We start from the raw sequence: 27,392 nt of genomic DNA on the forward strand, positions 1-27,392 counted from the left end.
TTTCCTTTGTATGTAACTTGTCTTTCTCTTGTGGCTTTTAAGGTTCTCTCTTTATCTTTAATTATGGACATTTTAATTATGATGTGTCTTGGTGTGGGCCTCTTTGGGTTTATCTTGTTTGGTGCTCTCTGTGCTTCCGGTACCTGGATGGCTGTTTCCTTCCTTAGGTTAGGGAAGTTTTGAGTTATTATTTCTTCAAACATATTTTCTGCCCCTTTGTCTCGCTCTTCTCTTTCTGGGACACCTATAACATGGATGTTAGTGCACTTGATGTTGTCCCGGAGGTCTCAGACTGTCTTCAGTCTTTTTAATTCTTTTTTCTTTTATCTGCTCAGTTTGGGTGATTTCTTCTAGTCTTTCATCCAGCTTGCAGATCCATTCTTCTGTATCCTCTACTCTGCTTTTGAGTTCTTCTAGTGAATTTTTCATTTCCAGTATTGTATTCTTCATTTCTGGTTGGTTCTTTTTTATATCTTCCCTTTCTTTGTTGACATTCTCACTGAGTTCATCTATTCTTCTCCCCAGATCAGTGAGCATCCTTAACACTCTTTGTTTGAACTTTCTGTCGGGTAGCTTGCTCATTTCTGTTGTGCTTAGTTCCTTTTCTGGGGTTTTGTCCTGTTCCCTTGCTTGGAATGTATTACTTTCCCTCCTCATTTTGCCTCTTTTCCTGTGCTTGTGTCTATGTATTAGGTAGGTTGGCCACATCTCCTGCTCTCGAAGAGGTGACCCTATATAAGTGATGCCTTAGGAGGAGTGGCAGTGTGCTTCCCTCTCCTCTCCAGTTGCAAATGTTCCAGGAGTGACCCCTGTGTGGGCTACGTGTGTCCTTCTGTTGTGGCAGGGTTGTTCTTCCCATAGGTGCCCAGGGAGGCTGAGCTATGCCCCTGGCCAGCTGTTGTAATACTCAGCTGCGTGTAGTTGTTGTGGGCCCTTCAGTCTCTTTATCGAGTGTGGGGTGTCCCAGCAGAGTTGGCTGCAAGGTCTAATAGCACAATCCTGTTGCTGTATTTCTATTAAGTGAGTAGGCCCCCAGCATGGCAGGTTGTTAGGCTCAGCAGCTTACAATTGCTATAAGCCTCTATCCTTCAGGTCTCTTGTCAGCTCTCTGAGGATTGCAGCTGGGTGGGGCTGGCCTCAGGCATGGGAGCTCCCAATTGTTTCAGGCTTTGGAAGGTGGGGCCAACCTCCTACGTGGGTCTTTGAGAAGCACAAGTCTTCTGCAGCTGACAAGCCCTGCCGCCCACAGGCCCACACATACAGTCAACACAGTCCTGCCCCGTGCGTGCACCCTGACCTCTTGAGGTGGACCTTGTCTCTCCAAGACAGGAGCCCCACACTCTCTACCACTGCCCCACACTCTCCACCCCCTCCTTGCACACACCCTGCCCTACAGAGGTGGACCCAGTCACCAGGCTGCAAAGAATCCAGTCACTAATCTATGCAGGCCCACAAGTTCCCTGAGGGCTTGTTGTTGGGTGGGGCCAGTCTCTAGGGTGGGCTGCCTGCCCTGGTTGAGCTGGATTAAATCGGTGCTCTAGTGAGTGGGGCAGACCCTGGGCTAACAGGCCCCAGGGAGAACTCCAGTGGCATATGCTGGTGTCTATGTCAGCATGCCCCCACCAGATCACAATAATGACTGCCACCAATGTCCCAGTCCCTGGAGAGGTCTCACCTCTCACCCAGATGCGCTCAGGACCTATCATATGAGTCTCTTTTCCCCAAAGGGTTGTGCACCTTTCTTTCTAGTGATTTTAGGTTGCTCTTTGAAATGGGTGAGTTTGTGTGTGGGCCCTTTAAGAGCCGGTTTTAATATCTTTGTGAACCAGCTTTTCTGGGGGTTCTCCGCAATGTTTTAGTAGCAGGCAAAGTCAGATATTCTGCCACTCGTCTTGATTGTGCTGGGTCGACAAAATGCCCATGGCAGGGGCGCTCCCCGGCTGGGGGCCCCACGCCTCCAGGGAGCCTGTGTACCTGTGGGCTGCTCCCCGCAGCCGTGAGGTGCTGCGGCTTGTGAAGGCGGCGTTTTCTCTCTCCAGAAGGGAGTTTCTGCCTCTTCCACCTCAATTAGGATTGTCATTTGTTGCAGGAGTTCCTCTTATCCAGTTTGCAGTTCCGTCTCAGGGGTAATTTTTCCACCAGTAGTTGTAAATTGGCCGTGTCAGGGGGAGGAGGTGGGTTCAGAGTCCGCCTACGCTGCCATCTTGACTTCTTCCTCGAGAATATGTTTAATGTAATCTTATTTTGATTCAAACAAAATAAAACCCTTTATTTCTAAACACATAGAAAAGTTCTGAAAGAATATTTAATAAAAGTTTAAACAAAGGTTGTTTTATTTTTCCTTTGATGATGTGATTATGAGAAGTATTCACTATTTGCAATTATCCATTTTACAATTTTTTTCAAAAAGCATATATTATTCTTTATAATTGAAGTATAAAGATATGTATCATAGATTGATTTCCATGAGAAATGATTGAAATAAGAAAAACGACACTTAACATGATTAAAGAAGTGTAGAATCCTCGTTAATACATTAAGATTTTTATAATTCTTAACTGTCCTGACAATGGTATGAAGACGACTCTGGGGTATATATTCAAACTATGGGAGAGAGCACACAAGGTGAATGATAGTAGAGAATTGTGTGAGTAATTAAATCAGGATCTCTAATTTGACAGTGTTCACATATATCTTTCTGTTTTCTATAAGGTTAAATAATTTTTAGAATTATCAATATGAAATTAGTGTGAATTCATTTAAACAGAAAAAGTTATGGGATTTGGAGGCTAAAATCAGCTGGAGACAATGAAGCTTTGGGGGACAAAGTGAAGGGATGATACAGGCAAGACCTTAGAACCAGAGGAAGCTGCAGAAGAGATTCCTATGCTGAAAGTAGATGACTCTAAACTTAAGATTATATGATTCTATACTTAGTATCTAGGCAATTTCCTCTGAATACAGTGCATTGAAATGGGAAAAATTGCCTTTGGTTGGATAGTTTAAGTCAATTGTATTTGACATACATTTATTACTTGTGTATTACCTGCTGGGGACTCGAATAGCTACTATGGCAATACAGAGGTTACCGGGTCATGATACATACCCCTTAGCAGTGCATAGTGCTTAGTCTACTATCTTCATGCAGCCTCACATGTCTCTTTTATTTTCATTAATCAACAAATCAATCAATAGCCATTTAATAAGCATCTACTCCAGAAAAGAAAAAATCCTTATCATTAACTGATAAAGTAAAACTTCGATTTAGCAAATTAGCATTTCACGTTCAGTATTGACAGTGAAAGTTTTCCTTATTGAAGTTACCCTTTATGAAAACAGAAAAATGCTAATAGCGTTCCAAATTTAACCTTGGCATTTGCAAGAGTTTTGATGTTCATTATATATGATGGCTTTGCTTCAGCCTTTCCCCTCCTCATGGGGCGAGGAATCTGCAGGGTCAAGAGACGCTCCCACGTCGAACGCTGCACTCCTCCCAGGACCCCAGAATTCTCTGAGCTAATGGACCCAGCTCACTTCTAAGGTCTTTAGGGGCTTCTTTCCCAAGTATGTTTTTTCAATGACTGGTCAAGTCACCAGTGTGTGCACCCCTCTGCCCAATAATCGGTCAAGAGGTAGCTGTTTGGAGGACAGTGGAAAAAATTTGGACATGTAGCCTGGGCTGTCCATATATATGTGTGTGAAGCCTGCAAAGGGCATGATGGGTCCGGGGTGGAGGGAGGTGATAGTCAGGAGCCTGCACTGGTGCTCTTCCCTGGACTCTGCAGATATTAAGGGAGGCCTGGTCTTTGTATTCTCTCTCTTGTCCTTTACTTATTCCTGAAATAGGCAATGCTTCTTCACCCCTCAGAGCCTGTTCACACGCTGTTCTCTCTGTCTTGCATGCCTTCTTATCCTCGGCTTCTCTACTCTTCTGGCCAGCAACCTTTCATGCAAACTCCTACTTATCTTTCATTTCTTAGCGTAAGGTTGCCTCCCCAGGGATGCTCTCCTCGCCAGCACGTGCTATGTCAGCTCTCTGCAGCAGGCCCTAATGAAACCACAGTGTGGTTTTCTTCACAGCACCTACTCGCAGGACTTGAATTTATATGGTTATTTGTCTCATGCGTGTACCAACCACTAGACTTAAGTTCCACGGCAGATGAATGATGTCTGTTTCATTTATAGGTATTTCCTTACCACCTGGTATAGTGCCTGGCACATAATAAACATTTACTAGATGGATGAATAAATGAACAAATAAACAGACAAATGAATGAATGGAAATCTCTCCATGAAAAGAGAATTTTTCCTAATTTGTTCTTTATAATCTTTGGAGGCTCAGCATTATGGGAGGCTATTTTAAGTTTTGTGTGCAATGCAGGGTGCTCTTCCTGAGTTTGGAATTTGCAGAGCAGGCCAATTACTGTTGTTTTTGAAGATGTAATTCTGTGGTATGTGGAATAATGGCTCCTCAAACATGTCCATGCCGTAATCCCCGTAAACTCTGAATGTATTATTCTACATTGCAGATCAAGGTTATGGACCTTGAGATAGCGAGATTATCCAGGTGTGCCCAATCTTAGCATATGAGTTCTTAAAAATCAGAGAACCTTCTGTGGCTGATTAAGAAAGAGATGGCTGTGTGAGAAGGACTTGACACCCCATTGCTGGTTCTGAGATGTAGTGGCTTATATGCAAATACTGGAGAGAGGCCTCCAGGGGCTAATGATGGCCCCAGATGTCGACAGCCAGAAGGACTTGAAGTCTTCAGTCCTACAACCGCATGGAACTGAATTCTGCCAACACCAAAATGAGCAGGAAATGGATTCTCCCCTAGAGCCTACAGAAAGGAAGGCAGGCCTGTGGACACCTTGATTTTAGCACTGTGAGATCCATGTCAGTCTTTTGACCTAGAGAACTATAAGATAATAAATACATGTTGTTTTAAGCCACTAAATTTGTGGTTACCGCAATATAGAAAACTACTACAAACTCCTATCCAGTTCTGAGCTGCAATGGGGTCTTCAGAGTTAAAGTCTTTCCTTTTAATCTGGGGAGAATGCTCTTTACTGTCCTTAGATTTGTGAACATTTACTCAATGTTTGTTTCATGTCATGAATTTCAATCTTACTCTTTTACATATTCTTTTGCAGTCTCATACTACTGATGGAAGAATTTGCAAAAATTATGACATTTGTGAAATTCTCCTTATAACATACTGAAAAAATAAGAATAATAAAAAATATTTAATTTCTAATGGGGTATACAACATATTTCCTGCTTATCACTTAAGTTTGCCTTTAGTCGAACATACATCCTGCACACTTGAATGATTTAAATCGGCATCTTTTAACAAAAGAAAAATCAACATTTTGTAGTAAAGCCATGTAAATTAGAGCAAGACCTGAAATGATAATGATAATTTCAGTATGCATGCAACTGAAGTGTACTCTCTTGAAATCACAAGATCTTAGAGCTAGAAGTGATTTTAACCTCTTATGTCTGAAAAGGAGGAAACTGATACCAGAAAATGTAATACCTAACTGACTTGCACATGTTTATCTTATCTGTTGCGACAGACCCAGAACTAGAATTCTGATATTATGTTTTCCAGTTGAAGTTAGCATCCACTAGGTGTTTCTTTCTTAAGAAAGAGGGTAGAGGAGATATATATATATAAATTTTATATACATATAAAATTTAGATTTAAACTGGATCTTATAAACCCAATAGTTTAATGAAAGGGAAGTATATTAAACTCTTGGTTTATGGGATCCAGTTAAACGCAAATTATAATGAATAATGTAAAATATAGTAGTAGTTTTATTGCTTTGTGGTTCAGAGTTTATTTTCTTTTATAAGGGCATACAACTTTAAAAGATGCTGAGATTGGTAAATGTTAATACTTGTTAAGATAAATAGTAGATAAAATGTGTATTCATTATACTATTTTCTCACATTTGTATATATTTGAAAATTTACATAATTAGAAAAAGAACATGCTGTAGTTCACAAGGTTAAACTCTCAGAAGCACAGCAAATTCCATGGAGTTTGAAATTTTGAAATGATCGAAAGGATATTAAGCTTTGTTTGGTTTTGTCATGTCATGTTCTTTGACATCCATTGTGTGTGAGTGCGTGGGCGTGTGCTCTGCATGTTATTCTGTCAGAGGCACAATGTCAAGAGATCTTTTCTACAAAAACGGTAAAACTCTAGACATTTGAATTAACTGCTGGGGAAGGAACATGGAATATATTCAAACAAGGAAAAGCTAGGGTGAATATCAATTCATTATATAAAATATATGCAGGTCTAGATATTTGCAGATGTAGAGAGGTATGGCTATTTAAATTCTGTTCTCTATTTTAAGTAACTTTCTCCTTTGTGTTTATTTAAAGAAAAACAAACTAGGGCAACTTTGACAAAAACGGCAAGTTTTATGTTTGCATTTTGAAAAGTCTTTAATATTTATTAAGATTGTAAGTTTAAAGATAGCTGAATTACATTCCTGCAAATTTAAGGGAAATTAATAGAATAATGAAAGAGTATGTTGCAATTTAATGGTATCTCCATTAATGACCTCCTTCTCTTCAACCAGATGTATCTGGGGTAGCAGACGGTGGTGCAGACGTGATTTTTATGTTTGCTAACAAGTCAACGGAGAGAACCAACTCCAAACGCTCCTGTCTTTCGGGGCTTCTGTCACATTGTGCTCCAGCTCATTGCACTATCAGAGTCAAGCAGTTTCTCATCTCCTCCTCTGACTTGTCAATTTATAGTCGTTTAAAATGAAATCCCAGTGGCAACCTTGTTTTAACTAGAATGAGAGACATGCTGTTTAGGGTTACAATTTTATTTCCCCCCCAAATGAAAGAATAATGCCTCATTAAAGTGCCTGTATTTTCCCAGATATCCTTTCAATAATATACCCGGACAAAAATTCCAGACTTGTATATCTGACGTTAACAGGAAATACTGATTATCTCTTTTCCTAGCCCCGATGTTCAATGCCATTTTTCTGTATACATCTATTGTAGGAGAGTTCTTGGCCTCTACTTTTATTCCATGGGGCATCTTTAAAAAATCCAGTGACAATAAATAGAGTTAGAATCATGTCTTCTCTTAAAAGATTCTTCCACAACTTAGTAGATCTCAGGATTGAGTTTTTCTTGATCTGTGGAATAGAAATTGGCTGTTTGTGACCCTCTGATTTGGCCTGTTTCCCTGGAATCCTGGAATTATAGCTATGTGGTTTATTTCTGCATGTATGCAAGGTAAAATCTGGCCTTTCTCTGATATTTTTTTCTTATTTTAGGCCAAGTTCTCCAATAATTTACTCTTTAAATGCAACTAAAAATAACCATGGTTACATATCATATTTCAAACTACCCCCAGATCATTTAAAAAATATATCATTTAAAAAGATTGTGTTGAAAGGTCCAGTATTTCATAACATTAACAATTTTACTCTTTTAGAAAGTAGCTAACTAAGAATGTGTCTTCTAGGTGCTTTCCTTCTGAAGACCCTTGTTTGTCAAAAAAGATGAACTTCCATGTCCCAAGTTATGTGAATAGATTTACTTTTCTGTTCAAAACAGCAGCCCCTCATTTCTCACTACTGAAAACGCCTCATTGGCTCTTAGTTTGCGTGTCCAATGACTGTACCGTTGACAAGGCCCTCTTTTGTTTTCCTTTATTTAGAAACACCATCAGTTCTGACATGTTTGTTGTATTTTTTAAAGTCAAACTTCCTTTTTAATTCCATAGCCTTTTTTTTTTCTCTTGATAATTTCCCCAGCAGCATGAATTTGAGCGACCCTAGGACCAGGGTCTCTCCCTCCTCCATGAGGCTACAGGACACAGATAGAGGCAGCGTAGTCAGAGGAAAGCATGAGGATTCGGTGGCCAAACAGATCCATCTTGAATCTCAGTTTCATCCAATAAGGTTGCTGAGAAGAGTAAATTTAGTAATATGTGCAAAGATTCTGGCACAGTGTTGGTGTTCAACAAACATTATATCCTTTCTCTTTATTTCTGGCCACCATTTCTTTTGTACCACGTGCTTTATTATTTACATTTTTGGTTTTAATTAGCATTTGTAGCATTTTAAAGTATTTGGCAGAGTGTCTGTCATATAACATCACTCAACAAATATTAGTCATTATTAAAGTTATTACCCTTATATTTCCACCCCAACATTTCCTGCCTCCATTTCCAATAAAGTTCTTTTTTTTTTTTTGTGAGGAGATCAGCCCTGAGCTAACATCTGCCAATCCTCCTCTTTTTTCGCCGAGGAAGACTGGCCCTGGGTTAACATCCGTGCACATCTTCCTCCACTTTATATGGGACGCCGCCACAGCATGGCTTGCCAAGCAGTGCGTGGGTGCACGCCCGGGATCCGAACTGGCGAACCCCGGGCCACCGCAGCAGAGCGCACGCACTTAACCTCTTGCACCACCGGGCCGGCCCCTCCAATAAAGTTCTTTATGCTTCCAATTGCTCATATATATATTGTTCTCCTCTAAATGTATGCTGAGAATGCTCTTATCTAGGAACTGGCTTTTTTTGATGTCCTTCTCAGGAGGATGAGTTCCTAAAGGTGAAAAGTGAAAAAAGGGTAAAGTGGAAGAAAAACTACATCATTAAATAATAAGGAAAAGTTGGAAAGGAAAAAAAAAAAGAAACTATATTTGTCTTATTTGGATAGTATTTAAGAAAGAAAATTTTTGAAGAGCAAAGTGCATTCAGAAATGAATTGTTATGATATTGATATTTTTAGATTCACTACTTGGCCTTTGAGTGATTCATTGTATTAATAGTGCATACTGGTGTTTGACCAATTTAACAGTAATTGAATGTAACATGATGCATGAAATCTGCTGTGTGATTACCATCAAGATGCAATTTTGTTTCATGAATGATATGAAGTTTTTTGAAATGGGAATTTCAGATTTCACCTTGAGATAAAATTTGTAGTCATGTTTCGATACAGGTGGCTAGATACCTTGTTCAAACGCATTATGAAGAAAATGAAACAAACCATGGCCACTTGTGTGTTCATTAAATTATATGAGGTTAACAGGTTGGCGCTTTCTTTGAAAATATATCTTATTTGATATCAACATTCTCCTGCTCTAAGTAACACTAGTTATAATAATTTCTTATATCTTCTTATCAATGCTGGCTCTTCCCTTCTCTAATTGTTTCTTTCTATATGAGCTGTTGTCACACAATGACTTTTAGCATTTGATTCCAGTCTACTATAAAATCCTCTCCTTACTAGCAATGCTGTATTAATAATGGAAAGCACATATATGAAGTTATTGACTCTTCTACATATTTTTAATAGTCAGTCAATTTACAACACAAGAATGCTATGGGAGTGCTTTCTCTGGGAGGATCTCATTCCCCCAAGGGCTTCAATTGCAATGTCCCAAAGACTTCTGGGTCTATGCAGTCAACCCAAGACTTTCTCCTGAACTCCATGCCTGCATTCTCAACTGCCTACTGTTCATTGCTACAGGCATTTAAACTACAGTTATGAAGAGCTGAACTCACTGTTTCCTTCACAAATCTTAAAGAAAGTTACCACCACTCATATAGTTGCTTATTTTTTGAGAAAACAGTGTCATCCAAATGCCTCCTTCTCCATAAACAACCTCCATGTCCAGTCAATCACTGCATTTTCTGAATTCTGCCTCCTTAATCTATTTCCTTCTCTCCATCCCCACAGTCCTACCACTTTTTGGGCCATCAGCATCATTTACCCATTTTACTGCAACAGCATGCTATTTGGTTAGCCTGTTTCTTGTGTGGATAAAAATGCAGGCACAGAATTATTTATATCACCTCACTCCCATGCCTAAAACACGTGGATGGATTTCCCTGCCCTAAAATTAAGGTTAAAACTCCTTAACGTGGGTTACAGTTTCCTTTATGATCCTGTTCCAGCTGTCTTCTCCAGCCTCATCTCTGTGTTCTTCCTCCCAGCATTCCCTGCTACAGCTCCACTGAACCTCTTCGGGTTCCTGGAGCAGCTCATTCACTATCCTGCTTCAGCGATTCTGCCCTACCGTTTTCTTTCCCTGAGACACTTCTCTCTCTACTCCATCTTTATGATTCACTTTTTATCTTAGTTAGGGTTCTCCAGAGAAAGAGAACGAATAGGATACACACACAGACACACACAGACGTGCGCGCGCCGCGCGCGCGCACACACACACACACACACACACACACACGATTTGTTATAAGGAATTTGCTCACATGATTTTGGATGCTGAGAAGTTCCAAGATCTGTAGTCAGTAAGCTGGAGACCCAGGAGAGCTGATGATGTAAGTTCTAGCTGGAGTCAGGGTCCAAAGGCAGAAGTCCAATGTCCTAGACCAAAGACAGACAGAGAGAGTGAATTCTCCTGTACTCTGCCCTTTTGTTCTATTCAGGCCTTCAATGGACTGGATGAGGCCCACTCACACTGGGAAGAGCAAGCTGCTTTATTCAGTCGACCAATTCAAACATTAATCTCATCCACAAATACCCTCATAGACACACCCAGAATAATGTCTAACCAAAAATCTGGGCACGCTGTGGCACAGTCAAGTCGACAAACAAAATTAGCTGTCACACCCTTCTAGTCTCATTCTGGATACTCTTTTCTCAAGAAAAATTTCCGTGGCCCCCAAGTCCTGATGAGATTGCATTCTTACTCTCTTATCTGCTTCCATAACACCCTGCTTTCCTCCATCGTAGCCCATACCACACTACATGGTCATTCCCTGCTTGCTTACATCCCATACAGGACTCTAAGTCTTGCTCATCTTTACCTCTGTAATTCCTAATTTAGGAGTTAGGAATTACACTTTGGTTCAATAAATATTCGTTGAATGCATGAGCTATTCTATTAACCTTTAAGCTGAATCCTTACTAACATTAAAACTATATACTTATTTTAGCTTGATTGCTTATATAAAACCAACATTTACTGTTGGCCAATTATGGCTGACTATATATGTGTAACAATATTCAACATTCTGGTTTCATTAACTTTCCTCTGGGATTTATACACTAAACCCACTCGATCTGTGGTTTAGATATTTCATGCTGATTAAAACTGTGGCTACCTTAGAATTCTCTTGGTTGCTCACCACCAGGGAAAAGGGCATTCAATTTAGCTGTTTCAAATTAGAAAGCAGCGTACGAAAGGAACAGAGGATTTGGAATAACAAGACCCAGGTTAGAAGACTAGTGCTGGCAGCCTTCATTTTGCCTTAGTTATTGACTTCTGTATACTGAACATCTAGAGAAGTACTTGGCACAAAACAGATTCTAAAAATTGCTAGATGAGCCAACTTTGATAAGTTACAAAAAATATTTTAATCACAGGCTTCTCATTTAGTAAGTGACAGTAATTGTGTTTACTTCACAAAGAGTTTTGAGACTATAAATGAGTTAATATACTCAAATTGAGTACAGAGTGGATGTGAAATGAAAGTCTTGTATTTCTTATTTACATATCATGGGAATATCTGTGAACGTGTTTATAAGTGCAAAATATCTGTTCGATCCTGTAGCCCCCAATTACACATTTTTTCCCCTTTATTTTCAAGCACTTAATATGTGCCAGGCAGTATCCTAAGTGCTTTACATACATCATTTCATTTTATTTTAATAAGGTATTGGTCTTTTTAATTGGCAATGAATATCTTGTCTCATAAAGATTCCATAACTTGCCCAAGTTCACACAGGTTGCAAAGCCTACACTGGCATCTGGGTTTATCTGATACCAAAATTCAATGGTCATAACTGTTCAATTTTCAAACAGCTGGAATAAAGTCTGTATCCATTAAAGTTAATTTCTTTTCCCTTCTTGTCCTACAGGATCAGCGTCCTCCTGTTCTATGTCCTTTGGATTTGCACAAGCACAGAGTGTATGATGTTTGCGGCAACAAGGCAGGGACAATTTAATGGCATTTCCACCAGATTGTGTGAAGACACTCCAACTGCTCTTGGCTCCTTCCCAGTTGCATTGGCCTCCTTGCCCTCCCACAGGTGGGCTTTCATACCCAGGGCAGAGCTGGAACACGGCCATGACTGCTGCAGAAGAGGTCTTTCCTGGACAGACTGGTCAGACGGCACTGGAGCATTTGTAATGGGAGGGTTGTTTGTCTTTCCTTCATCTTTAAGAAGGTCAGAAAAGACCCAGCTCGCTATGTCCGGGTAAAGAGAAATGCAAAGATGAAACTTACCTTACATCTCTATACTCCTCCCTTCCCAATGTTCACCTCGGTATATAAATGGAGTCCCTAACTTTCACTCCTTAATCCCAACACCAGGTGATGTTCTTCCGTCTCTAGGGAACCTTTCCTTTCCTTACTTTTCTCAGATTTACTTCCACAAAAATCATCCTCTCATTCTATAAATGGTGCCTTTTTCTTCATTGTTATTATTGCCCTTATTCTTCATCTCTATCTTTGAGAATATTCTTTTTTCTCTCTATAAAAATAACAACAAATATCCTGATTTGATTCTGATTTTTCTTTTAATTACCATCCTTTCTTTTTCCATTTGATGCAAAACTCTTGGGACATATGGTTATCTTAATTTTTCTCCCATTACCTTCCAAGTTCTACAATTTAAGCTATTTCATTGAGTTAAATATATCATTGAGTTAAAAACCATCAATTGAATTACATTTACGACTTTATAAATTGCCTGAATGATACAAATTGATTTCATTGTTTTTAAAGTGATACTTCATATATTCATAGAAGCATTTCCAATCAACTGTATTATAAATTATCCCTGGAGAATCAGTGTTTCTCTGCAATGAGTAGGGGCCATCTTCCAATATTGCAAACATTTGGCCCATTTACAAATGAGTCTGCTTTTTATTTCAGGGTTTAATAAATTGATTTTTATAGTGAATTTATTCAATTATAATAGGAAGATATCCTATGCATTAATAATTTTAAAATTTAAATATACAAGTACCCAGTTAGTTTTGTTCTTAATTACTGTATATAGACAGACACACACTTTTTTTTGCCTACTGCAATCCATATAAAATTTAATAGTAGTTTGACTAATGTGATAAAAATTATTTTGCTTATAATTACTTCAATTTGTTGGAAGAACTTTAAACACTTGGTTCCTACAAGTGGAAATTAACATTTTAAAGACACAGTGTTGTCAGAGAGTTCAGCAAAGCATTTGAGTACTTTTTAGCCTCAAGAAGTGGGAAAATTGTACTTATTTAAATGTCACTGTTTTGCAAAAACTTTGAGTCTTTTTCTTCTTTGTCTCTTTATCCCTCATTTGCTAGTGCTTACACAATATATGCAGTAAATGTATTTTTTGGAAGTCTAACTATTTTTAACAGATGCAATCCTTAATTTTATTGCTTCATATTTATATTAGAGATTAATATGTTTGCCTGAATGCCAGGCAGATTAACTTCTCTTTGTTTAGCTTTATAATTTTTGCTTTAAGCACTGGAGAAGTTTGTTATTGACAAAGCTGAACTAATGTCAATGATCTTATTTTTCAGAATTTTTTGTGACATTGAAATTTTGGGAAAACATAGATGCATATAAATTAGATGATAAAGGTAGAAACCGAGGCTTTAATTACAAGAGATACTCAGTGTACTTTTTATTCTTAAGCCTACTAGATGAGAAAATTCAAGCCATTATTCAATGTTTTTTTAAATAATTTATTGCTGTTTTTAGAACTCTTTACCGTGTTTATTCTAATTCTTTAATTCCTTCAATAAGAAAAATCAACCTAATTAAATAATTGCAGGTTAAAATTAAATTTCATTTCAATATTCTTGACCAGGGAACCCTAAGAGTTTTTAAGTGTTTAAGTAACTCAGTTGTGTAAGCGTTAACAGTCAGAAATATATCCAGGTCATCTAAGTCATACAATTGTCAGATGGTTGCTAGGCAACAGATATCAGGTTTGGCTGATGCTTGTTTCTAGGCAAAGCTTACCATGTGAAAAGAAGAACAAATTACATGACACCTGCATTTTGTTGTTATGCTTTTTGAAAATAAAGTTGTATTTGGAGGGGAAAAAAGCCCTGACATTTATTATGCACATCATCTTTCTTCTAAATGTCAGAACTATATCATTTGATAGTTAAGTGATAAGGTACAATGAATTGAAATGACGGATGACATTTTATTTCTTTTATGGTTTTAGATAAGGGCCTTTTGCCTAATGCTGTTTTTATATCTTGTCATCAAGTTAATTAACTTTCTGAATTCATTGTGATAGAAAAGAAGCTGCAAGTCAAAATTAATTGAAATATAATTAATTTAAAATATACATATTTCAATGCTACTGAGGACAAGAAGTGAAAATGACTTATGTTACATGATTCTAGTACAACGTCAAAATATTTCACTGGTGATGGAAGTGATGTTGAGAGAGAGATCACGTTTTAGAAATCTAAGGTGAAACTCTAATTCTTTGCAAATGACTTAAAACTACTATTATTACATATTACTTGATTAATTTTTATTTTCTGTAATATATAATAAATATAATAAGAAATATAAAATGTTCAGCATAATGACAACTTCCTAGTTATAAACTTCAATGATGTTAGTTTTTCTCTCCCCCTTTTTACTTTCCATATTAATAATTGATGTATAAGGAGTAGGTGAGAATTTTGATAGTGGTTAAAGATGGTTCAGTTCAGACCCAAGAGAAAATAACCAAAATTATCTGTTAGCCATCTGGGAAACAAAAACATTGTTTGATCATTAATTTTCAGACATTATATATATATATTTTTGTGTGTGTGTGTGTGTGTGAGGCAGATCAGCCCTATGCTAACATCTGCCAATCCTCCCCTTTTTTTTCCTGCTGAGGAAGACTGACCCTGGGCTAACATCTATGCCCATCTTCCTCCAGTTTATATGGGACACCACCACAGCATGGCCTGCCAAGCTGTGCGTTGGTGAGCGCCCATGATCCAAACCAGCGAACGCCGGGTTGCCACAGTGGAGTGCATGCACTTAACTGCTTGCGCCACCGGGCTGGCCCCAGACATATTATAGTTTTTAAAGTATAAATTTCAGAGACCTGATTTTTATTCCCCAAATGAGGAATTGTGGCAAAAATCATTTAAAAAATTCACTCTTGATTAGTTTAGTTTTTCACTGGGAAAATTTAATTCAAAACTTAGCAAAACCGATGTTTTCGTTTTGTGTAACTGGATGCAGTCTTTCACAAATTAAGAGATTTTCCAGTTCCTGGGATTAGATAAAAGACATAGAATATATATATATATTCAAATTCAATATTTTTACAAAAGAGAATTTTGTCAAATTTCTATCTAGAATTATGATTCTGGTGCCTCTTTCTGATTTCTGGAGTTAGATAACAGAACCTAGGAGAAAACTGAAATAAAGTACGTAAGATAGATGAGTCAGATGGAGGTGTATAATGACAACGATTTAGCAAGTCAACTTAGAAATAATACCATAATTTTTTTTTCTAATTCTAACAGAACTTTTTGTTTATAGAAACCTGAATTCTGTATTCAGTTCACAGAGCAGACACCTACTTAGTTACTACAGACTTAAAAAATTGAGACCAGGATTTGTTTTCTCTCTTAGGAAAATCACTCAAGGAATATCTCTTTATATTTTTCTTATAAAAAGTGAGGATTCCGGACCCCACATGAATTTGTTGCTGATAACATATAACAAATAATAATAATAAAATGGAGATACTTTAAATTATGAAGCATTATTTTATTTATGAATATGTCTAACATAAAGAGAAATTGTGGTTATGCTTATTACCTATTCTCTATACAGCAGCTTTTAAAATGCATGACCTTGTTCAAGAGCAAACTGCCTAACACTTTCTAAAATAAAGACTATGTAGACTTGAATAAATATTGTTACCAGGCTTTAGAAATGTTTCAACATCTTATGAAATAAGCACATTTAGAAAATCCGAGTTGTTACAAATTGAGGAGTAGATTGCTCAAAAGATGATGCTGCTTTCAAAGTTATGTCTCTTAAAACTATTATGTTCAATTTTCTTTTTCTTTTTGACATCCAGACACAGAGGCATGTCTGGATGAAAAGAGTTTTATTTAAAAGGCAAGAAACAAACTTTAAAGAATTAGTATTGATGCTTGAGGCTTTAATATGAATTTCTGGGGATATTTTGGGAATTAGTTGTGGTTAATTCACTTTTGTTCATTTCTTCTGTATGTCTTCCACGTTGAGGGACATGTGAAATCAATGCAACCAGGTGTACAGAAGAGAATCAAGCTTTTTCAATCCCACTTTCCTTAAATTACTAACTACAGTTATCGTTATTTTAATGAGACTTTTATTAGTATTTGAAATGCTTCTTGTCTTACAACTTCCATTGAGTTGTTAAATATCTATCTTTTTTTCCTCATCTTATTTCTTTAATAGGTTATCTGTATAGAATTTCATGGACACTCTAAGAAATGATGATAGATTCTTTAGTCCTGAACTGAGGATGAGTAAAATAGTAACTTTTGTTAGGTCAATCAAATCATGATGTCCATTTCAGTTATTTCATACAGCACATTTTGGTGGAGCCGTAATAAGATCTTCCTTTTGAGACACACTTTATTTTCCCTCAACCCATGGGCATAATCTGCTAGAAAGTGACAGCACACCTACATTGTATAGCAAACAGTCCGATTTATACAGAAGAGATTCCACATTTCCACACCTGACTTGGAATATTTGAATGTGAATCGTAGAATCACTGAGAGAGATTGTCCAAATGGGTGGCCTGCTCAGCTATAAATAGGAGAATAGAAGAGAATATGAATAAGATGAAAAAAATTAAAAACTTCATGATGTCATTAGTTTGGCTTATATTGTAATTGAAATTAATTTGATTACATTACAATTACATTAGCAAATAAGTGTGAAATAGGATCACATATTATATGTTAGAAAAGCCATTGTTAGGAGACCAAGCCAGTAGTCTCAGGATGCTGACTGTACTTAGAAAAGGAACAACATCTAGGGATTGGAGAAGGAAAAGAAATAGAGAAGAGGAATGGAACCAACATTTATTAAAGGCCTGACACTTGAAAGACACTATTCTAAGTGCATGTTGTCCCATTTAACATTTATAACTCAATAAGGCAGAGTGTCATCTCCAAAAAATAGATGAGGAAACAAAAAACTTCAAAGAGTTATGTAACTTGCAAAAAGTTTTAAACTGGCAGCCAACAGAGAAGGCATTGGAACTCTGGCATGTCTGCCTGCCGGCCCGGGTTTATGTGGTTGCTGAACCTGAAATTAGCAGGGGTAGCAGCACCTGTAGCAAAAGATCCATCCTTATGTTCCTCATTTTATGGCTTTATGATAGGTGCTGAAAAAAGAAACCCTCAGTGATGAGGGCCCAACTTTAGAAAATAATCTATTATTTAATGGAGGTTATGTTTTGACACATTATTTAATGGAGGTTAAGTCTTAGCATACTTTACTTCCTAAATTTTATGTAAGACAAACACTTCTGCTGCAGATATGTACAGATAACAGCCTGAGTGTGTTCATTTTACTAAAAGGCAAACGCTGGTGTTATAAAAAGAAATAAATGATGAATATCACTTAGAAGAGTGGTTTTCAAACTTGTGCTTTTAAACTTATTTTTGAATGTGAATCAGTGAGAAAAATGTACTCTCTTTCATCACCAACACACACACACAAATTTCTAAAATAGTACTTTACCTTAACTGCATGTAATGCGTTATGTATCCATCCTATCCATCCCACCCCTCCCAATTCACACCATAACATAACACTTTTTGAAAAATACTGGTTATAGATACACTGAGTTGATTCCATAACACACTGTGGGCCATGATGTATGGTTTGGAATTTACTAATTGAAAGATATCAGGTAAAGCTTCCTGGAGAATGTAAACTTTAAACTATAAACTTAGACTAAGAAAATAAGTAGAACGTAGTTAGGCAAAAAGTAGGGGATGGGTGGCAGTGTACGGTTGTATTCTAGGCAGAGAAAACAGAGGTGCAGAAGCCCAGAATTGGAAAGGAATTTGGTGAGATCAGGAAACCGAGAGAAGGGACGGTATAGCTGGAATATATTGGCAGAGTGGGAGAGTGATGAGTGAATCGATATGCATATAAACCAAAGCTATATAGACCATATTAATAATGAATTTTTTGAAAGATGCTAATGGAGGAGGGAGAGGTGTGGACTGGATCACATTGGTTTCACGAACAGGTCAACCTGGAGGCCGGATGGGGAAGAATCTGAGGAGGGGCAAGAGTGGTCATCAGAAGAGCAGTTAGGGGGCTGTTATAGTGGGCTGGGTGAGAGACATAGCAGTTTAGAGTAGGCCAGTGCAGAAGCCTTGGAGGAAAGTAGATGAGATAAAGGTATGTTTATGAAATAAAACAAGAAGATTTGGTGATGCATTGGCTGTGAAGGGACAGTGAAGAAGAATGAGGGTTTAATGACAATAGTTAAAATAATTACTAACATTTTACAATAGTTACTGTGTGTCAGACACTTTCCTAAGCACTTTATATGTTAAATTTGGCCTTCAAACATTTTTCTGAATGCAACTCAAGTTAAGAAATCTATTTTATGTTCTCAGATACACACATGTATTCATAAAACAGTACCTCAGATTTCTGGCTTAACAGTTAGGTAAAGGCTAGTGCTATAACTGAAATAAAGAATAATGGAGAAGTCTGTTTTTGGAGGGGGAAGGGGGGAATGATGAGTTTGATTTTGCATATCGTGAATTTTAGATGTCTGTGTGTGGATCTGAGCTCAGAAAAATAATTTGGGCTATAGATAAAACATTTGGGAATAATCAATGCATAGATAAAAATTAAAGCCTGTGGACGGAGTGAGACAATCTGGGCACAGAACACAGAGTGAGAAGAAAACGAGGTTTACTTTAGAGCCGTGTACAAATCAAATATTAATAGTCAAATTGAGGAGGAAGAGCTGAGAAAGGAGCCTGAAAAGAGTGGCTTAGGACAGAGGAGAATGTCAGGGGAGGGTGTGGTCACATGGTCACAGAATTGAGGTGTTTTGTTTGCTTGTAAAATGACGAGTACATAAGAACGCGTAATGGACTGTGTCAAATACCTCTGTAAAGTCAAGTCAAGTAATAATAATAAAAGTTCCTTCTGGATTTAGAACACGCTTGTTGGTGGTGACCCTAGTGAGAGGTGATCTCTGTGGTGCAATGTGTAAGCGTTGTAAACGTGTGACTTAAACGAATTGTATTTAATCTATGACTAGGTAAAATTCACAAGTTAACATGTTTTTCAGGTAATATTCCCATTTTTGGATAGTTAAAGACCTAGTCAAAATTATAGCTTGGCCCACAAAGTCTGATGTTGGAACTCTGCCAAGTGTGAAGACGTATTCTTCCATCACGGTAAGGATATGTGGATGAGAAGAACCACAACACAATGAAGACAACAGTCAAGTAAGAAAGTTCTTGTATCAGCACAAAGGAAATTTTGCAGGAGTTGGGGAATGAGGAGAAGTTGGAGGCATGGAGAGGGGAGGTGTGGGGAGAGAAGCAGCTGTCATTGTACAAGATGTGTGTACACTCGGCATTCTTGCTGTGCTCTTCAACTTGTAAGGTTTCCCGTGGATGGTTATGGCAGCTGTATGAGAACAAAACAGAAGTTGATACTTTTCTCAGTTGCCTTATACCTGGTCCCTGAAGTTCTAGAGCACAGGGAGGTTGTCAGTTGTGTGATGGGACAGATTTTCAGATTAGAGAAGATAGGAGAGAAAGGAAAGGAGAGCACTGAAGACTATTAAGAATAAAAAACTCCTTAAAGGGGATTGCCTACGAAGAGAAGGAGAAGCTAGGTTAGTATTCGGGAGTTTTCTTTGAAATCGAAATATTTCTTTTCTTGGAGAATGGAGATACCTGTTGGTCCACAACCTCAGGAGATCCCCAGATGCAACTCAAAACTGGCCCCCATATGCAGAGGGCAGGGAGAGCCTGAAGAAAGAGGCAGACTACTCCAGATTGGTAGGTGGCAGTTTTAATAAGCAAGGAATCTTACATGTGAGGCTTGTCTTGGGAGGCCCCAAGACAAGTAGATACCTGCAACTGCCCACCAGAATCTTAAAAGTTTATATAGAGGCCTTCACAGGGTTCAGTCATGTATACCGTCCAGATGGTCTCAGCAACATATTACTCTCTCAAGGCTGTGTCCTTGAAATGACTCCTAGTGTGGGAACGGTGGGCAGAACACACATCCCAAGGGCAGAGGAGGGGGTAAGGAGCCTCCGATTGCTGGTCCAGCTGATGGGTCAACCAGTTGTTCACATCCGCTTGATGACCTCCTCCCACGATACCTCATCTCTTGTAATGGGAGAGAAAGTGGAAAAGAAGAGAGCAATTTCAGGTAGGCTTATGGGTATGGTGGTGCAAAGTTGGGTTATCTTCTGAAGGCTTCTATAGTCTCTGTGAAATATATAGATAAATGTAGGCAGTGAGATAATCTCTTGGGAGAGAGAGAAATGACAGGAGGTGAGAGAGAGTCGACAAGAGAAACCTAGCAGGATTCCTGGGCAGGATTGAAGTCCCAGTCAGTTTGCAATGGTTTTAATCTCAGATGTGTGAACTTTCCCATCAGCCTCACAGCTTGCACAGGAGAGACAGATGGTTGGCTACGTCCTGGATTAGGGTGTTGGGAGAGGTGTAACTAAAGGACAACGGGAAAATTGTGTTCAGAGTATTAGTAAAAGAATGACTAAACTAATAACAACAGACTGTAATTGGTAGGCTGGAATTACACACAATGACTTCAAAGTAAAAAAGTGTATCTGAATTTTTCAGTCCTGAACTCATCTTGAGCTGGACCTCCCATTTCCACTAAGGATAGTAAAGTAAATTTGCTGATTAAAGATAACTGAATCTTGTATTTTAAAATAGTCTCTTTGGGAACACATATCCCATGAATTCAAAGTTCAAAATTCTTTTTGTGAATGTTTCTCTTCATCTCAAGGAGTCTTGTCTTCATCTTTCTCAGATGGCTTGTTGATAGAGGAGTTCAATACCAATTGGTTGGGGGAAAAGGACAGTTAAATCCACCTTTTGTCTTTATTCTTCTCATTCTCTCTCTCTCCTTGGTTACTTCTCTCAATAGCTGGAGATGCTTACCTCAGTGTCTTGTCTGAATAGGAACTATTGCCATATCACATTACCTTCTTTATTCAGGAACAATATTATGAAACAGGGAACTGATATACAGGAAGAAAGAGAGGGGTTGGTGGATTAATAGTCCCAGTGTGTTAGGAGAACAGATGTAGCAGAAATGGTTCAGGAAACAAGACAGAAGGAGAGGCAGATGTGTTCAGGGAGGATGATATTTGAATTTAGTATTGCAAAGCTGGGAAAGTTTTGTAGATGACAGTGTCCAGAGGGCGCCCAGAGGAGTCAACAGATGAGGTAAAGTGGAGATCTTGGAGACAACAAGGTGGTGATGCAAGACTGCTGTGTAATTTGGGTCAGCGACATTGCCTTAGAATCATCTAAGACAAACGTAAGAGTTGGAATGGAGATTGAGACCATGATCCAGAATCTTCAGTTAATGAGGCATGCATTCCAGATGGCAGTGGCATGAATTTTAAATATCATTTTCAGTAGAGACTTTCTGATCACCGTAGAATAATAAATTGAAAGGAGAGAGTATAGTATAGAGGCTTTTTAGAGCTAGCATTCAACAGGAAATTTATAACTATAAAGTGACCAAAGAGAGCAATGTTAGAACTTTCATGCCAAGACTTGCAAAAGAAGATATAATTTCTGATGTATTCTGGAAGTTTTGTCTTTGGTCCCCAAATGTTACATGGCATGGAGTAAATGTTTTCTTCACTTCCAAATAGATAAGAGGTAGGAAAAGTATAGATGAGCAGTTGGATGAAAGGTACCAAGGTGCCCTTCTCTCCTCTGCCCCTTTGCCTCTAATCTGGTAAGGTAGCAAGATTTGGAGTCACCATTGTTACTGCCAACAGCCAAGTCTGCACATATTTACATAACAGAATATGAAAGTGAGTTATGAATAGCAGTCAGTGTCATTTTCTTGTATTTTGATCAAAAAGATTTATAGAAATATCCTTGGACTAATGGACCTTGCTGGAAGTGGTTTCCAGATATCTCACCCTGCTGACTTGGACGTGAAATGCAGGAAAGCAGTGGGGGGTTGTGAGGGGACTGAAGAGACATAGGCAATTCCTGGCTCAATGTCAACTTCGAGAGGCTTTGAAATTTACTGTTTAATTGTAATTAACTAGTTAAGCACTTGATTTAATTACTAGTTGCTTCAATTAGAGGAGAATTTGGTGGGTAATTTTTTTAATTTCCAAGGCTTCATTTAGTGGGTAGATTCTATCTATTATAAAATGCATTTGCATGTAAGACTGATTTCTTCAATTGCTTTTTCATAAAGAATTCTAGAATTGACACTTTGAATAAAGTTCCATATTATGCAAAGCAATCTTTTTAAAAAATATATAAACCGAACTGTTCTGATGAATTCACGGAGTTATCATGTGGTCTCTTTATTTACAGTCATTAGAATTTATGCTGTTCTCAGAAATTATACCTTATTACATGGCTTATATTTTTAATGCTAAAGGTGTTGTCTAATTACACCATAATTAAATGTAATTTATCAAATAGAAATAAAGACAAAACCAGTAATCAGAGACTTTTCCTCCATTCATAGATATTCAGTTGAGGTGTATCGTGTAATTAGTTTACCACTGTTTACTCTAGAACAAGTAGAATAAAATTGTCATCATTTTTCCTTTCATCATCTGACAGCACACTTGGAATTCATTTGCATAGGTTTACAATGGAAGTCATTACTCCCATCACAGATCTACTGTTGTATAACCAGCAAGGAAAAAGTGAAGTTTATGAAATGGTAGAGATAAGAAGATGGATTTATTGTTGAATAAAAGAGTTCAAGTTTTCTTTTCTTTTTTGGGGAGCAACTGATGTTCACATAGAACTCTTGTGATCTCAGGTTTGGCCAAATCTCCAAGAAGACAGATCCTATTTACTCCCACACACACAACAAGGTAGGAAAGACAACTGAGACATGACTTACAAAGGAGATGGCCTGAATCTGGTGCTCGAAACTTATTCCCTCACCCATCCAAAGCAATAAAGTGATTACAGTCAGAGAGGCTAAGCAGTATGAGATTGAAGATTTCTTCAGAATTGGTATGCTCAGTGTTCTTCTCCCTCCCCAAGGTAGAGAAGTGTGTGCGTGTGTTGGGGTGGTGGATTGTTTTCTTCTCATCTCAAATCTATTTAGAGGCACTGCATGAAAACCTCATGGAGACCCATCTATGTGTATCTGTGATTTGGATAATACAGAAGCTGAGGCAGGAGCTGCCTACCAAACAACTAAATAAAAAGAAGGATGCATTTCGGAAGTAAGTACACTCACACCAGTTACTGTCAAAGGTGTATATGTCCAGTCGTACTCTTTCAACAAGATGGGGTTACATTCATCTGTACCATATACATTTAATATAAAAGATTTAGCTTCCCAATGAGCAACTATATAACTGGTTTGAGTTCAGGATAAGGAAGCATCACTACCCCACCTCTCTACCGCGCCACCTCAATCCTTTCTTCACTCTTGGCTTTCTGGAGTAATGGTCTCTCTTAATCCATTTCTAATGGTTAACAGAATGGATGTTGGGGTTGGACACACCTGGAGTAGAATTTTGACTCTATTGCTTACTGATACATGAGAGCTTCTTGCAGTTTACTGAACTTCTTAGGCTTCTATTTTGCCATCTGTTAAATGGAGAAGATTGTAGTGCCTACCCCATGGAGTTACTGTGAAAAATCAGTACCTGTAAAGTACTTAGCTCAGTGCCTGGCACATGGTGCTAAATAGATGTTAGCTATTATATAAAATATATATTAAAAATGGTTGTCCACTCTAGAGTAGCCTAGTGTCCCCAATCCTATCCCAAAATACAGATTCAGGAGTTTCTCCTCTGAATTCAGTTGGCAGTCTTGTGATCTCTGTTGGTGTTAAAAAGTCTCGAGTGTTGCTGGGAGATGTCGCACTGAGCAGCTGAATGATATAGAAGGGGAAGTCTCATATCCGTCCTATGGTTAATGGGCAGAAGAGGCTTCTGCATAAAGTCAGGAAAATATTTCTGTTGGTGAATTGAGTTGGCAGAAATATCTGTATGTAGCTACCAAGTGTTCTCACTTAAATGGTTCATGAAATGACCAGCTGCGTCAGTTCCCTGGCACCCCTATGGGTCCGAGGCATTTGAATGTGTCTCTTAAAAAAGTCTTCCTCCAGAATCTTTCACCGCGAAATTTTCCAAAGATTATACTCTGGAAACTGTTTTGGGAGTGACACTCCAGGGGTTTGAATCCTGGTATCCTTTTAACTTCCCTTTCTTAACCCCATCTGAGTCAAAGCTCAATTTCTCCTATTTTTTCCACAACAGGACTTAGTGAGACATTGAGAAAGACCAGATGTTAGCAACAAAAAATATGTTTACATTCCTAGAGGATAAAAAGAGAGTTGGGGAGGCTGTTGCTTTTCAAACCACAGCTCGTGTATAGTTTAAGAGAAAAAGGAGGTACTTTCCCACGATACTTTCTCTTTATGCGTCAGATAGTTTCACTTGTTGCAGAAAAAAAGGAAGTGAGGAAGAGATGAAGTGAGGAGGAGAAAGAGAAAGGAAGGTAGAGAGAATCTTTTTATTGCTTGTTACATATATGCACACATACACATTTATAAATAGCTAGGCAGCCGTCACTCACTGTGTGCTAGGCTCTGTGCTAGGAGCTTTTTTCCTAATCTGAATCTTTCCTTTGATCCTAAAAAAATGGGATCATAATCTCTGGTACATACTAGGAAATTATGGTTCAGAGGAGTTAAATACCTTGCCTAAGTTTACATGGCTAAGTAAGGGGCGGAAACTTACACTGTCTCATTCCAAAGGCCATGCTCTTTGCGCTATACCATGATATCTCTGATTACTCGTTTAGTTAATTTTTATTCCTTATGTAGAGATGACCAAAAAATGGGTATTCATTTGGAAAAAGTAACATAATGATTTGGACATTGGACAAATATCTATCATATCCATCTTGATCCTTTAAAATTTAAACTTCCTTAAGATATCACTATCTGTATTATATTTTGAAAATATTTTTATTTATTTCTCATCTTCATTAAAATGTACCATAATTATTATTTCACTGTTTAACACAAATAAGAAAGAACATAAAAGAAAAAAAGCCTAGTATTTTATTTTATTTTTTTTTGTGAGGAGGACTAACCCTGAGCTAACATCTGATGCCAATCCTCCCCTTTTTTCTTGAGGAAGATGGGTCCTGAGCTAACAACCGTGGCCATCTTCCTCCACTTTATATGGGACTCCGCCACAGCATGGCTTAACGAGCAATACGTCGGTGCACGCCGGGGATCCGAACCTGCGAACCCCAGGCCGCCGCAGCAGAGCGCGCGCACTTAACAGCTTGTGCCACCAGGCGGACCCCAAAAGCCTAATGTTTTTATTGGCGTCAGTATGTGCTTATCTCCAGTGGAATTCATGTATCTTGATGTACATCTTGTTGTTTTTGCTATTACTAAATATCTAAACAATTTTCTATACTTTGCACTTAATTTTATATGTCTTTTTTCCTATTTGTTGCTGACCGGAGCAGCACAGGGACAGATGATGATGGGGCATTATGAGTGTAGTGGAATTCCGGGTTAGGGCCACCGCTATTACATCAGCCATTGACGAGTCACATTTCCATGTGAATATTTTCTAGAATTTTGGGAGGATATAGAAACACTGCTATGGAGAGAAGATAATTTCTACCTTTAAAGTTGCTTAAAACTAGTGTTTTACTTAGGAGTCTTTTCCTTTACATATTTAGGTTAATGTGTCTACATTTAAGAGTTCTTTCCTTTTCAATATTCATGTTTTGGTTTTAGCACCTTTTCCGCGTAAAAAGCAGAAGGAAATTGCTGCCGTCCATTTTCAATTTCCCTTAGGATTCAGAAATTCTGTACGCCAGAAACTTAAATCTCAAAATATTACGGATCCACTTGAGCACTGTCCGAGTGAGGAGGCTGAGGCAGCGGGGTGAAAGTAATGGATGAATGCTTATTTCCTTCTCTCTTTCTAGACCACAAAATCTAGAAGCAGGGTCTTCTGCTTTTTCTCTTGGTGTCGACGACAACTTGGGGCTCCCCCCTTCTCAAAGTGAGCGCTCCAGCAGACAGACAAGAGAAAACCAGTAGGTGAAAGTTATGTCACATCGTGAGTTATTTCTTTTTTGAAAATTATTTTTATTTTCATTTTTATTTGTTTATCGTCCCGCTTGCTCTCAGAGCACACACAACTCAAAAGTAACATAATTGGTTGGAAAGAGCATTGGAAACTTATCTCCCTCCCCATGGATTCCTGTCTCCCAAATTGGAGTCAAGGTTAAAATAACCCGGTGCTGATCGTCATATCATCTAATGCTGTCTAGACACGGTGAAATGTTCTCACGCGCAGTTTTGCAGACAAGAAAAACACAGGTTTGCATAAATTGCTGGCTCAACCCTTCTGGGATATGATTACAAAAGGAGAACTCTGATTTTATTTCTTATATATTTTACAGCAAGGAAAATGAGGGAGTGAAAGCCATTTTGTGGACTCTGTTCCATGGGGCAGGAGCCTTGCTCCGTAGAGTCCTCAATGTCCAGGATGAGGGTAGAAAAAAAAAATTCTATACATGCTCAATTTTAACTGTAGTGTCCAGGCTCACTCTTTCCTCCAGCTCATATTTCGTCTATTTTTTTTGTCATCATATTCCTTGCTGGGCCCCTTCTGCTTAGAGCTCTTTTTAAATAAAGACACTTACAAATTTATTTTTTTTGAGTGATTGGGAAAATCCTTTGTCTCCATTTTCACCTGCTCTATAGCAAAACTTTTGTCATTTGCTTTTTTATTTCTGTTCCTTTCCTTCTATGTACTAGTGGTTTTTGACATAGGTCCTATGCTGGATCCCTTTTGATTATGATTCATCTTGAAAAGACATGAGATCTTCCCAGGTCAGAAGTCTATAGGAGGGGTGTGTGTGTGTGTGTGTGTGTGAGCACACAAGCGTGCATTTGATTCAGGCTAAAGGGACTGTCTCTGTTCCTAGGTCATGTGTGTGAGTTAAGCGATCCTTCCTTGTGCTTCAGCTGATGTATCTGGGGGTGTGGGCCCTCACTTGCTCTCCACCCCCAGCAGAGAGCCTGTGCAATATCTCATTCAGGCCATTTTCTGATCCAGGTCCTACCATATGACATTCATTGGCTAATATTGGTTGTT

At 38.3% G+C, this 27,392-nt stretch overlaps 1 pseudogene; it reads left to right on the forward strand.

The window, feature by feature from the left end:
• Positions 1-13,089: 13,089 nt before the first annotated feature.
• LOC131402540 (uncharacterized) overlaps positions 13,090-27,392 on the forward strand; it is a 236,576-nt pseudogene continuing 222,273 nt past the window's right edge.

This window comes from Diceros bicornis, unplaced genomic scaffold (genome assembly GCF_020826845.1).
Source record: "Diceros bicornis minor isolate mBicDic1 unplaced genomic scaffold, mDicBic1.mat.cur scaffold_124_ctg1, whole genome shotgun sequence".
In the NCBI taxonomy this organism is placed as follows: domain Eukaryota; kingdom Metazoa; phylum Chordata; class Mammalia; order Perissodactyla; family Rhinocerotidae; genus Diceros; species Diceros bicornis.